The 14,410-nt window shown below is 43.8% G+C and overlaps 1 protein-coding gene across 1 annotated transcript in view; it reads right to left on the minus strand.

The window, feature by feature from the left end:
* LOC126413042 (dendritic arbor reduction protein 1-like) overlaps positions 1-14,410 on the minus strand; it is a 752,774-nt gene that overhangs the window by 484,008 nt on the left and 254,356 nt on the right. Inside the window, exon 2 of the mRNA XM_050082938.1 lies at positions 4,941-5,016. The gene's annotated coding sequence lies outside the window, so the exon portion shown is untranslated. The remainder of the gene's footprint in view (positions 1-4,940; positions 5,017-14,410) is intronic.

The raw sequence follows: 14,410 nt of genomic DNA on the forward strand, positions 1-14,410 counted from the left end.
TCTTCGATGAATATTGCACAGCATACAAAGTATACTTACAGGTGTATGAAACTCTAGAATTTTCTAAATCTATTAAAAACTGTGCTAAAAACTGAGATAATTAACTACAAAATTTGATTTTTTTCTAAACATAAAGTTTAAAATGTAACAGCCCATTCATTGTTTCATAAATTAAATAGATTCTAGAGTTTCAGACACCTCTAAGTATGGTTTGTATGCTGTACAAAATTCATCGAACAGTCTCTCTTACTTATGAAGAAAAGAGTACCTATAGCAACAAATGCAGCCAATAGTAACTGAAAAAATGATGAAATTTCACATGTAAAAAAAATTTATTTTGTAATGTTTTTGAACTTCCACTGCTATGAGTGTGAATCCTGAATCCTTGCTAGTCATGCTGATAAAGTTTTATGAATTTATTTGTAGAAGTATAGGCACTGGAAATTAAATTGTTCTGTGGTGCCTCTCCTGCTCCAAGTAGTCCTGTTTGACGTCCTACCCTCCTTAACAGTCGGAGGAAAGAAGGAAACAGAGTGATCCTATAAAGGCTCCGTTATATTGGTTGGGGAAAGGGACCCTAAAAATGGTAACAAAAGCGTCTGACCTCAGTAAGAGGAGGTAATTAACGTCAGCATTGTCTCTAGATGGCAGCGACCATATTCTAGTGTGTAAATTGAGCATATAAAGTGTTCTGGCGCCACGGTCGACCTTCTTCCTTAGGACTGTTGAGCGCCAGCGACCTTAATGACCCCACGGTGGCCAGGCGGCATCTGCGGCGACCCGGCACCGCCTAACGGCCCTGGAAACAGACTGAGACAAGTCTCCGGGCCGGCGCGAACAATGGACGCCCGCCCGCATTGTCCGGAACACTTCGCCTTTCTCCCCGGACACTCCGTAACGCTCGTCTACTAGGTAGGTCCTACTTCCCAGTCAATACAGCTCATTATCCTGGGCGGTCGGCTTTTACTGAAGCACACTGAACAAAAAACTTGTCAGCCTCAGAAGACGTCACGCTAGTACCGTGTAACACCGCCTGTAGACTTGAGGATGACCTCGATTCGGCGAGGACGAGCGTCCAGAAGATGCTTCAGGCACGTCACGTTCGGCTGAAGCCACTAATTGATTGTTAGATACCGCAACCTACCAAACTGAGGGTATATAGACTGATACGTCTCATCCGCAGTTCCACATAGTCCAGACATTTTCGGGGTAAGTACCTGGTGATATGGAGGGCACTCGAATGCGATGGGAAGCGTGGGCGTGTGAACACGACTGTTATTATCTTAGGAGACGGGAGTGTGTACAGCACACTCATCGTGCAGATTGTGACTTGTGTTAAAAAGTAACTTGTTTGTTTTCATGTTGTGAACGAAAGCTTCAACTGACCTGGTTTCCTACTCTTTAACTTCGTCCGTGTTTGTGTTGTACGCCTGAACGATGGTGTAATCACGTAAACACCATCAGATGATAAGAGTCGCCGAATCAGTCAAAAACTGTGAAAATCTATTTGAATAATTACCAAAATAATCAGAAAACAAAACTTTGTAGTAGATAAGCTCTGCAGTGAAACTCTTGTATTGTGCAGTACATTGAACAGCACTACTGTGCGTGACGTCACAATATGCGACTTGCCATTTTAACACACAGAACTACCGGACTAAAAATTCTACAAAATAATTAAAACTGCTCCTTAAGAGAAAGTATTCTGTATAACGCGATCCTAAGGTACGTCCAGTGTATATTATGAAAAAGTTTGTCTCCCTCAAAATCAACATTAATGCTCTATACGCCATTTAATAGGCAGATGGAAACATCCAACTTCTGGTATAAGTTCGTAGGCTTCCGCGGCCGGTGTCATTTCGGATAAAATAGTTTAGCTCTTTCAGTAGTTCACAATGACGCAGCCAATACCCAAAATTATTTTTCCAAAATGTAACTTATGTTGTGTGTGAGTTAGACTGTAACCTCAATTTATGGAAATATAGGCTTAAGATATCTAGAACAGAGGTAGGGATTTCTCCAGGTGTTACGAACGTTTTGTGTTGGGTGGCTATTGCCCACTCATCCACATAGTCACTGTATAGGAGAAATATCATATGACGTAAACAAGAGAGATGCGAGGACAGATCACTGCGGTAAGCCATTATTCATTACTTTTGGGCAGCTAGTGTCTTTTGCTGTCGTTATAGCAAATCTCCTTCCAACTAATATGTTGTCAACTACTTATGGTGTTCGTCTGCATGGAGTAAGTTGTAATAATTTATAAAAAAGACCCTTGCCTCCAAGCCGTATCATATGCCCCACTTCCGTCAACGAAAGCAGCTGATGTTTTCTGCTTCACTTGGTGTCCTGCTTCAGTAACTATTATTAATGATAATGATCAGAGTAACTCCGTCGTAGCCTGATAAATAAATCACCCAGAAAGGAAAAGATATGAAACTTAAGGGGTTGAAAGCGTACGTCACGATACTTCGGTGATTACTGAGATAAATTTACAAATAACTTGACAGTATGAGCCCACTATCAGTGTGATGTTTCATCCACTCTTGACTGGATGCGTACACTGATTCAGTTAGGAAGAGTACCATAAAGTCTTTGTATCCTCTCCTGAAGCAAGATCGTTCGCAACTGTTGTAACGGTCCTTGATACCGCGTCCAGTCATCCTGATTTCGTTTTTCCGGGATTTCCCTAAATCGCTCCAGGCAAATGCCGGGATGGTTCCTCTGAAAGGGCACGGCCGACTTTCTTCCCCATCCTTCCCTAATCCGATGAGACCGATGACCTCGCTGTCTGGCCTCCCCCCCCAAATAGCGCAACCCCAAACCGTTCCTTGATATCCTACGCAGTTGACTTCAGAACTGGTGCCACATATGTCCTAACGGGCACAGATCTTGGAATCCTGCTGGCCACGGGTGTACCTCATCACACATACCGTTCATAGAGATACGTGCCATAGGAAGCATTGTCCTGTTGAAAAATGGCACCGCTATACTGTCGCAGGAGAGGTAACAAACGAGAAAGCAGCATTCCTGCGACCTATCGTTGTGCCGTCACTGTTCCGCCAAACACTACCAGCTGGGACCTAAGTCATACCAAATGGCTCCCCACACCATGACGCCAATATCAACTCTAAGAATGTTGCAAAGAGTCCTTGACCATGAGTAAGGCTGCCATGACGTTCCCATACAGTCCGACATCGGGCCACTATCACTGCTCCTTAAATCCGTATGTTGTACGATTCAGCCAGTCGGCCAAATGCAGACCCACAGTGAAATTCCTTTGAAACTGTCAGGTGCTGATTACGTTGTCTCACATGAGTACGCGGCATCCCCGGTCGTTCACAGCGATCACTCAGCACCTGGCGTTCTTCACCCCCCCCCCTCCCCCCTGTATACCGTACGAGGCTTGGTGACAACACTCAACACGAATAACAGTAATCGTCCTGTCCCAGAGAATTGCAATTCTAATCATTCACATATTCTCCGATGTTTTGTACGTATACGAAGTTACATCGGTATCCAACCATGTTTCGTGGATGCTTCAAGTTTTTTTGTAAAGCACAGTAGTGTATATTTTGTACACGTTACTTCTTCTTTTACAAGCAATGTGCGAGGAAACTCGTTACTTTGCATATATGAAGAAACTGATAATGTACACGCTTCTATTGTTACTCAGATGGGAAAATTACATAAATACCACCTCCGACTCCGATAAAACAATTGCGCATCGTCCTACTCAAATTTCGAACCCGATAAAACTATCCGTACTCTGAGTATTTTGGTAGATCTGTTTGCATCATTATGTCACATTATCATATCTGATCAAGTAGGCTTTGCCTGAATGCAATACTAATAATGTAACGAAAGACAGTGGTAAAAGCCCAGAGTACCCGAAGCGCCGAATGTAACATTTATCTCGGCGCTCACGTCCAACCTTGGTGTTTAGTAGTGTATAACAAAGGGCAATTGTTCATCGTGGGAAAGCAATTTCGTAGATAGAAGTGGTCAGTGAAATCAGCCCTGATAAAAGGTAGAACGAAGATAATTTATGCAAAGAATTAGTGAACATTATGCTGCTAGAGAATTTTATTTTAGTGTGTAAGCTTATTACGGCTTTATTGCCCTCATCAGTACATGTTCTGACATTGTAGATGGACATTTATCATCTTTGAGTAAACTGTTACTGCCGTCCGTATTCGTTGGATGTAATATTTTTCAGTAATGTTTTACCGTTGTTCGATGATATGATGTTGCATGTATATTATAAAACGTTATAAAATATCAAGAAGCATACTGTCTACTAATTCTCTGCATAATCTCCTACTGTGACATAATACATGCTGCAAGTCCCATAATAAAGAAAAAAGAATATAATTCAGTTACAGCAGAGAAAACTCAAGCAAAAAAATCAAAAGCGATACTAATGCAGAGAAAGTATCATACCAAAAGCTACACTTATATGTGCAGAACACTGAATGGGGAATATATGAAGATGAAAACGTTTATCTTTCCTTACACACAAAGTGTGTTATTGAGCTCTCGTCAACTCGAAATTTAGTTTGAATATCTCAGTGCTTTAACGGCAATGGTGCTACTGAAGGTGATATGCCGCTGCCTTTCTTCGACACACGAACTGACTTACCCATCAAGATAACAGGTGGCCTACAGATCAATGTGGACAGAGAACTATAGTACAGCTTTGCATTTTTATACACACTAATCATTTCCGAAGTCGAAAAAGTAATAAGTGACTTAAAAACACCTAGGACCAACTAAGACTTGAACTCTGGACCTCTGGATTCGTAATTTTAACTACTTAATTTAACGAACAGCATTACACTGCTAGGAAGGTGCCTGTATATAATTCAATTGCTTACGAGTGTAAATGTGGAACTCTCGATTCCAGTGAACCAAGTAAATAAGCAGAAGACTAATTGTACCTTATGCTGCACAGAACTCTTGTCACTTATTCTTCTATGCTCGACGACGACAGTTGGAATAACCGATGGGGAATGCCTGAAAAAGAAAAATTTGTCAAACAATCTGAATGTAACAATATGTGAGTGTGCTATAATACTTGCCTATTGGTAGTAATCTATCGTTGTATCTCATGAACGATATTTCATCAGTCGTGTTGTTACTTCGAGTTCTAACATAGAATTTCAGATACATAAAGAAACACCTGCAGAATTATGTCATTCGCATAAGGCGGGAAAATGTAAGTACGTAATACGAAAATATTATTAAGTATTCTATTAACTACGTTAACGACTACAGTTTGGTGTATCTTGTCTAATTAGTCTGCTTTCGAGTCCTTGGGCTTGTGCCTACATACTGACGAAAAAGAAAATTCCAGCACCAAGAAGGAGCTCGCGAGATGAACGAAAGTTGGTTAGCTTGTTTACACACATGAAAGATGACGTCCATTCAAATACCGCGACAGTCACTTACCAGTGGCGCTAGAACCACCGATATGAGGATGCAAATCAGGTTTGCTTTAAATATGCACTGTAAGGGTCGTGAGCTTTAGCTACCTTCGGAATTGGAGGTAGTGACCTAACGTTAGTCAAGAACGTGACAGTTCAAGAGGCCCTTCAGAATCAGTGTCGCCGGCCTGTGTGGACGAGCGGTTCTAGGCGCTTCAGTCTGGAACCGCGCGACCGCTACGGTCGCAGGTTCGAATCCTGCCTCGGGCATGGATGTGTGTGAAGTCCTTAGGTTAGTTAGGTTTAAGTAGTTCTAAGTTCTAGGGGACTGATGACCTCAGATGTTAAGTCCCATAGTGCTCAGAGCCATTTGAACCATTTTTGGAATCAGTGTTGCCAAACGTGTTCGACTGATTTCGTAAAACCGAACAAGACAGCGACACAAAAATTTGACCTGGGACGGTGTTAAGGATCGAACCCGGGCCTCAGGCTGAGCAGTTTCTACAACATGAGAACAATTGACACAATCTGTATCTGGTGGGCCCCTTGAATTTGCGCGAAACGGCCTGATGGCTAACTTCAGCGCTAATTAATTCGGAAATACTGCAACGTGTCGAAGTTTTTTCTTAACAATTGTTTCGCCTCAGAAACAACACCCTTCAAGTTTTCAGACTGTTTCTGACCACACTGTATGTTCCAAAGCTGCGCCTTAAAATGCCATATGTCTGGAGCGTGGATTCTTCGGAGTACTGGTCTTACTAGCTTCTAGACGGCCTAACTAGCTGAGCCTAACAGAGTCGCACAAGCCTCTACGTGATTTTCACGTTACACTAGAACAACTTTTTCTTCTCTGAGTCATCAGTTTTCTGACTGATTTGATGTGGCGCTCAACGGATTCCTCTCGTGTGCCAACCTTTTCAACTCAAAGCAGCACTTGCAGCCTACGTCCTCAATTATTTGCAGGATGTATCCCAATCTCAGTCTTCATTTTTTACCCTCTACAGTTCCCTCTAGTACCGTGGAAGTTATTCCATGATGACTTAGAAAATGTCCTATCATCCTGTCCCTTCTTCATTTTTCATTTATTTTTTTCCTCTCCCATTCCGCGAAGAACCTCCTCATTCATTACCTTATCAGCCCACCTAATTTTCAACATTCTTCCGTAGCACCACGTCTCAAAAGCTTCGATTCTCTACTGTTCTGGCTTTCCCACAGTCCATGTATCACTACCATACGACGCTGTGCTCCAAACTTACATCCTCAGAAGTTCCTTCCTCACCTCACCTCTTGTCCAGCAATGCACTTTTTGACAGGCTAATCTACTTTTCGTGACCCTCTTGCTCCGTCGGTCAAGGGTCATTTTGCTGCCTAGGTAGCAGAATTCCTTCATCTACTTTGTGATCACCAATCCCGATGTTAAGTTTCTCGCTTTTCTCATTTCTGCTACTTCTCATTACTTTCATCTTTCTTCGATTTACTCTAAATCTACATTCTGTACTCATTGGTCTGTTCATTCCATTTAGCAGATCCTGTAATTCCTCTTCACTTTTATTGAGGATAGAAATGTAGTCAGCCAATCATATCATTCATATCCCTTCATCCTGAATTTTAATCCCATTCTTGAAACTTTCTTTTATTTCCATCATTGCTTCTTCGATGGATATACTCAACAGTAAGGGTAAAAGACTAAATCCCTTTCTTACACCCTTTCCAATCCGACCACTTCGTTCTTGGTCTTCCACTCGCATTGTTTCCTCTTGGTTCTTGTACATATTACATGTTACGCGTCTTTCCCTATAGCTTACCCCTATTTTACTACACCTAAGGAGAATAAACCGAGCGAGGTGGCGCAGTGGTTAGCACACTGGACTCGCATTCGGGAGGACGACGGTTCAATCCCGCGTCCAGTCATCCTGATGTAGGTTTTCCGTGATTTCCCTAAATCGCTTCAGGCACATGTCTAGATGGTTCCTTTGACAGAGCACGACCGACTACCTACCCAATACTTCCTTAATCTAATGAGACCGATGACCTCGCTGTTTGGTCTCTTCCCCAAATAAATCCAGACCTCGAATAACCAGTTCCTGAACCTCCACTCTCTCTCTCTCTCTCTCTCTCTCTCTCTCTTTCTCTCTCTCTTATGCTTTGACGCGTCATTAACTGAAGTTTAATATTGAACATTCGGTTCAACATTGTGATCCATGATTTGAAAAGCAGTTGTGATACCCCTTTCTAAAAATAGTTGTGTGTAAAATTTTGTGTAACGATTCCGGACCAAAGAGTCCAGACGTTAGCATTTACGTTATCTGTACAAATAAACGAAGGCGCGGCCTTCACCTCTTTCCAGGCCAGCTAAGAGTTACCTGGATGTTCACTTGTGTCTTTTGCCAACTTGATCTCGCCATGTAAACAGCATGACTACCTCACTCCCGTCAAGCAGCCCTCGGTGCGCGTGAGCCCACGTAGCTCTGAATAATTTATGATATATTAAGCTAATTATCAATCAAAATGCGTTCGAGTACTTTATTACAATAACAGTACACATATTTAAGTTAACTATCAATGTACTAACAGTTTCATTTTTCAGCCTTTTGTGGGGCAGACGACACATTTCGATGTGGCACCGATCAGCCATTGGTGTGACTTTCTTACGAATTTCCAGTATCTCTTTTCCACTTATTGCACGGCCTGAACCTGCCGTCCGAGAATTTTCACTAATTACACAGCTCAGAGCCATTACCAGATCGTGATACGCAACTTACATTTCAGTAATTACACCGGTTCACATCTTCAGTTACGCTGCTCCCAACACCAATCCTGGACAGTTACATCGTACATTATTAAACAGCTTCGGCACTTATTTAGTGAGCAGAGGTAGAAGTCGACTCACACAGTCCATGTTGACTTACCGGCATCACACGCGATTCACCTTCAGTTATCTCAACAAAAGTACCCACCCGCCTGCCGAGATAACTCGGACCCATCCCTTGTGGTAACATTTTAGCTTGATGCCTACAAAGGCATCGCCTGTTTGCAGAGTAAAGGTGCCAAGCTGTATCCTTGAAAGATAATTTTAGATAAAACTTCTTCCAATAGCGTAAATATTTCGTCTTCTACCTCTCACTACGGCGATTTTGAAATTGCAGGCAAAACATTACTCAGTATTCTACATTGATTTTAGTCCGTCTATTCGCAAGCAAATTAGACACTTATTTTCTATTAGTGAATACTGACATTGATAGAGGGTGACAACTGTTGAGCTATATGAAAATAAACGTAAATTAGTCACAAACTGCGACGTGCACACACTTTATTCAACACGTAAACCTCATTACAGATATTCGGATTTAGGTTATGACATGTTCGATATGCCTGCCACCATTGTCGTTGACGTGGTGCAGACGAATAGCGAAATTCTGCATGACCCGCTGAAGTGTCGGAACATCGATGATATCGATGGCCTCCTGAATGCCTGTTTTCAGTTCAGAAATGGTTTTGGGGTTATAGCTGTACACCTTGTCTTTAATATAGCCCCACAAAAAGGAGTCGCGTGTGTTTAGATCCGGAGAATATGGTGACCAATCGAGGACCATGCCAGTAGCCTCAGGGTACCCCAGTGCCAGAGTGCGGTCCCCAAAGTGGTCCTCCAGGACATCAAGCACTCTCCTGCTTCGATGGGGTCGAGCTCAGTCCTGCATGAATTACATCTTGTCGAAATCAGGGTCACTTTGGAAAATGTGGATGATATCATCTTCCAAAACCTCCACGTACCGTTCGGTAGTCACCGTGCCATCAAGGAATATGGCACCAATTATTCCGTGACTGGACATTTCATACCACACAATCACCCGTTGAGGGTAAAGAGACTTCTCGATCGCGAAATGCGGTTTTCCAGTCCCCCCAAATGAACCAGTTTTGCTTATTGACGAAACCATCCAATTGAAAGTGGGCTTCATCGCTAAACCAAAAGTGCCTGCGTATACTAATTCCCATCATGCCCCGCGGCCAATCGTGCAGTTTCAACGCCCTAACGCAAACTTCTCAGAAGTTATGACGATTTTATTTCATATAGTTCAATAACTGTCACGCTGTAAATTGAAGGTGATAATACACTGCACGACAGAAAAAGTGAAGCATCTGGAAGGGGACGGAGAAACGAAATGAAGCTTCACGGGCTGAGAAGGTGTGTGATGTCATTCCAGCGACTACAAAATCAACTGAAATTTACAAAGAATTAAGCATATGACCACATTTATTAGTTTGGTGTTACACCTATTCTGGCTTCGATGCGTGCAGTGATTGAATTGGGAAGGGTGTCATAAGGCTATTATATACTCACATGAGGCAAGACGGCCCGCAACTGTTGTAAGTGGCCCTTGATATCCTGGATATTGACACTGGGACAGTGCTGACATCCGAGCTGGTCCCACACATGTTCTATCGCGGGTAGTTCCTAGGATCTCACTGCCCCACAGGAGTACGTCAATATTAATTAGACAGATCAGAGGGACAGGTGCCGTGTCTGGAAGGGGATTGTCATGTTGAAAAATGGCCTACTTTACCGTCGCATGAGAGGTAACACGTGAGGATCCAGGATGTGCGTCACGTTCCGTTGTCCCGTTGGACTCATCCTCAGTCACTACCAGCCCTGGCTCTCCTCACCATGACCGCAGGAGTACCATCGCTGACCCTCCCAGAGACAGTGGAATAAGAGGACCTCTGTTCAGATTGCCGCCATACCAGCTGACGATGGTTATCCGAGGTAGTTCAGAATCGTGATTCTCTGCTCAACACAACGCGACATTATTCATCAAAAATCCACTCTTCACAAAGTTCGGCCATCTGCACGATCTGGCAACACTGTATGCTGCGGAACTTCCTGCAGGAGGGTCTTGCCTCCAGTTCGGGCGAGTTTGTTCCGCCTGTGTACGTGGTCTAGCGGTAAGATGCGTGACGTCCGAATGCGAGGTATCGCGATCGAGACCCGTATGTCACGGCACCATTCCAAATGCAGCCACCTATGTTAACAGCAGCCTACGCAGGGGTCGGTAATTTCCTAGTCCGGCTGCAGCTAGTCTCTTACCAACGGTGCGGAATGACAGAACGTTGCATTCAGTCCATTATTGGTTGTCGTGTGGCAGACGCAGACGTGAAGTGGTGGTCAGATGTGTTCGACAGGTAACTTGACGACGAGTATGCCGTGACTTGACAGTCCCGCGGTGCTCGGTATCGGGTGACTGTCAGACACGAATGCCCCACAAATCTGGATAGTGCACGATTCGACCAACCGTCCATACAGACACACACAGCGATACCCCTATCAAATTCCGTTACGCACTGACAATGCTGTCTCATGGGAGGACGCTGGATCTCCGTGCTCTTGACAGTAATAACTCATCCTTTGACACTGCTTACGCCCGTTATATGCCCTGTCAGGCCTGGTAACAAATCTAAACACGAAAAAACCTAATACACTATGGTGCACCTAGCGTAAAGAGCACTCCGTCTTCAGGCCACAATTGGCCCAGCGGGACAGCCGTGTCATCTTCAGCTCAGGATGCGGATAGGAGGGGCGTGTGGTCAGCACACCGCTCTTCCGGTCGTTATGATGGTTTTCTTTGACCGGAGCCGCTACTATTCGATCGAGTAGCTCCTCAATTGGCATCACGACGCTGAGTGCACCCCGAAAAATGGCAACAGCGCATGGCGGCCCGGATGGTCACCCATCCAAGTGCTAGACACGCCCGACAGCGCTTAACTGACGGGAACCGGTGTATCCACTGCGGCAAGGCCGTTGCCCCTTGCGTAAGGAAATACAACACTAATCATTTACGTTCCACCATTGGGTATCTTCTGGGTGATACACTTTTTTTGTCAGTCAGTTTAGTTGGCATTTTTATTCTGAATGTTCCAGCTTCAACGTTTTAATAACAATATAGTCCCATTTTAATAACAATGTGGTCCGTCCCAGACGTATTAAGCTGTGTTCGCCGTTACTACTAAACATTATCTTCCAAGTCGCCATGGGTGGCTGTGAAAATAAAATCTGGAAGTAGCGTGTCACGTAGCGAACTTAAAAATTTAATTTCGGCTGGAACAGAGGGAACTTTGTCGATATTTTTATTAAATTTGAGCCATTTCGGCTTCCGCGTCATCGTACTGGCGCCACTTATGCGCGCATACCATCGACTCTGGCCTTCGCCGTATCGTCTTTGGTTCAAATGGCTCTGAGCACTATGGGACTCAACTGCTGAGGTCATTAGTCCCCTAGAACTTAGAACTAGTTAAACCTAACTAACCCAAGGACATCACACACATCCATGCCCGAGGCAGGATTCGAACCTGCGACCGTAGCGGTCTTGCGGTTCCAGACTGCAGCGCCTTTAACCGTATCGTCTTTGCTGGGTCACGTGTTTCCTTTGCGGCTGTGAGGTAATGAGTGCCGTGCTGACCCGGTGTGCCTGAGTATTCGTCGTCCTGGCGATTGCAACGAGTTAACACCGTTGTCCGTTGGGCTATGGGGCCCGCGTTTTCCTGCAGCGTTGACTGATGCTACCGGCGAGTTTAGTGGACAAGGAGCGGCTCTCGTCGCGTGCAACCCGGTTACGACGTGCATCAGTCAGTCGTGGTGTGCTAAACACGCAGAGATGTATTGAACAACTTGTTAGCGGCCACGAGCAGCAGGGCAGTATTATCCGGGGCCTAACTGGCGTCCCGAAGCTAATGGCCTCCTTGGCATTTGTTTGAAATTATCTACGAAGATGTCTAGTAAGCACTGTACTTAAAGATTGTGAACTCTGCCCGGTGTGAGCTGGCCAGGAATCCAGTTTCTTGTGCCTTTCGGTGACCGCTTTGTGGCTGTGTGTCTCAGTCTGGAGGGTACTGTATGCGCCAGGCTAGTATGTGGCAAAATTAATCTTATACTTTAAATCACGATTTATTCTTACTCAGTATTTGATACTACTGATTGTAATTTCTGTTTGTTGCAGACCTTATGGCCCTTCCTGGGGCGAGTTATTGGATTTGGTCAGTGACTAATGTTTTGTGCGCTCAGCCTAAAGGTACGCACTTATGGGTCGTGTGTGTGTGTGTGTGTGTGTGTGTGTGTGTGTGTGTGTGTGTGTACTTGTACTTGCACACACTCTTACACCGTCTTGAGAAGCCCTTCGGGTTGTAGGGTACAATTTAACCGGCCATCTGCCATTTGGTGCGTATTCCAATTACAGTGTCTATTAGCCTCTAAGAGTCCCAAGTAAAGGCATACCTTGATTGTTTTAAAAATCTTGCTTCAATTATTACGTAATTCGTCTTTAAATGACCTTGTACATGGCTTCTTGTTATTGCTGGGAAAGTTAACTTACGATGTTATGAGCGGGTCGCTCCCATGCTGATGTTTTAATAGATGAATTTTCAGTTGCCCATTTAAGTGTTACTGTGTACGTTAATTTTTATCAAATTTGTTTCGCTGTTTGTTGTTTGGTGTACGTTAGAAACGTTGCATCGGAAGCGGTTGACGCGTTGCTGCTCTGCTGGTCCGGGGCAGGGACACGTTTTCCTTCTGCCTAAGTGTTGGCAGGTCACACGCGATTCTGCGGATCTCCCGTTTCAGCCTAAATTTGAGTAGTCTTTTGTTGTTCTTTTCTGTAGCCGGATTAGGAAGTAATTGACTCAGTAACTATGTTGTTCAAATGGCTCTGAGCACTATGGGACGTAACATCTATGGTCATCAGTCCCCTTGAACTTAGAACTACTTAAACCTAACTAACCTAAGGACATCACACAACACCCAGTCATCAAGAGGCAGAGAAAATCCCTGACCCCGCCGGGAATCGAACCCGGGCGCGGGAAGCTAGAACGCTACCGCACGACCACGAGATGCGGATAATTCTGTTATTGTAAGACCCTTGTGAGCGTGTGGTGAAAGTTTTTGGACAAACTGAGTATTGTGTTTCTTGATGTCTTTAATAAATTGATGGTTTAATTGTCATTATCGTTTTAATTGTTTTAGGGGGCCCGGTAGTTCATTTAAGTTCTTAACGTGATTTATGTGGCCTATCAGTGAAGTACTACTGTTGCTTCGATTTTACATGCGGTACCCTGTGGGCAACTTGGCCGTATTCGTCTGTATAAGCGCAAAATAACCAGTGGAGATGTATGCATTTCGTTGTTTTTTATTCAATGTTTGCTGAACCTGTTGTGGGTTAAACCAGTCGTAATCTAGTTGCGGGAACAGAGCGCTGCAGCAGGTTTATTTAATTAACTGTTTGTAGTCGGACCTCCATTGTGTTGCACAGTTGACATTTTTGAGCACCATTTATAGTTCTTAATTTTACGTATACTGCAAATGTCCTTATCATCGTAAGTTTATTTTAAAAATGTTAACCATTTGTATGAACTTCATAAGAATTTTGGTAACTGTCTGTTGACTCAGTGATTGAATTGTTATTAAATAAAAATAATTGTTTGGGACCAAGAAACGACGCATCAAGTTGGGCCACCCTTTCACGTGTTTTTCTTAAATTAATCATGATCCTTCTTTTGGGTCTCAAAACTAAGTGGAACGGTTGGACAGGATAACAAAGCTGTACGTGCTTTTCACTTGTTCTTTGCAATTTCTGAAATGCTTCCATTCATTAACCATTTGATCCTCGAAATCAACGAGATACATAATGAAAAATCTGTAATGAATTGATAAGGCTGCCACTTGGAAATTCACTTCCCGCCAATGTGAGTACTGCGGGTAAAGAAATAATTTTACTTGAATGTTGGTTTTAATACTACAGTTCCCTACTAAGAACGATCCTTTTAAAGAGGGACTAAGGCTTTTCTTGTTTTTCTACAACGAACCACAGTTTGACGTATTTTATCCATTCAGGTGTTTTGTGCGTCTCAAGGCAGTCATACGGAGAAGCCGGGGACAGCCATCGGGCTCGTAGAGGACGGGCCGCGAAAGCCAGACTGCGGAACGAAGGTGTGCCACGTTC

This window comes from Schistocerca serialis, chromosome 7, assembly GCF_023864345.2.
Source record: "Schistocerca serialis cubense isolate TAMUIC-IGC-003099 chromosome 7, iqSchSeri2.2, whole genome shotgun sequence".
NCBI lineage: Eukaryota > Metazoa > Arthropoda > Insecta > Orthoptera > Acrididae > Schistocerca > Schistocerca serialis.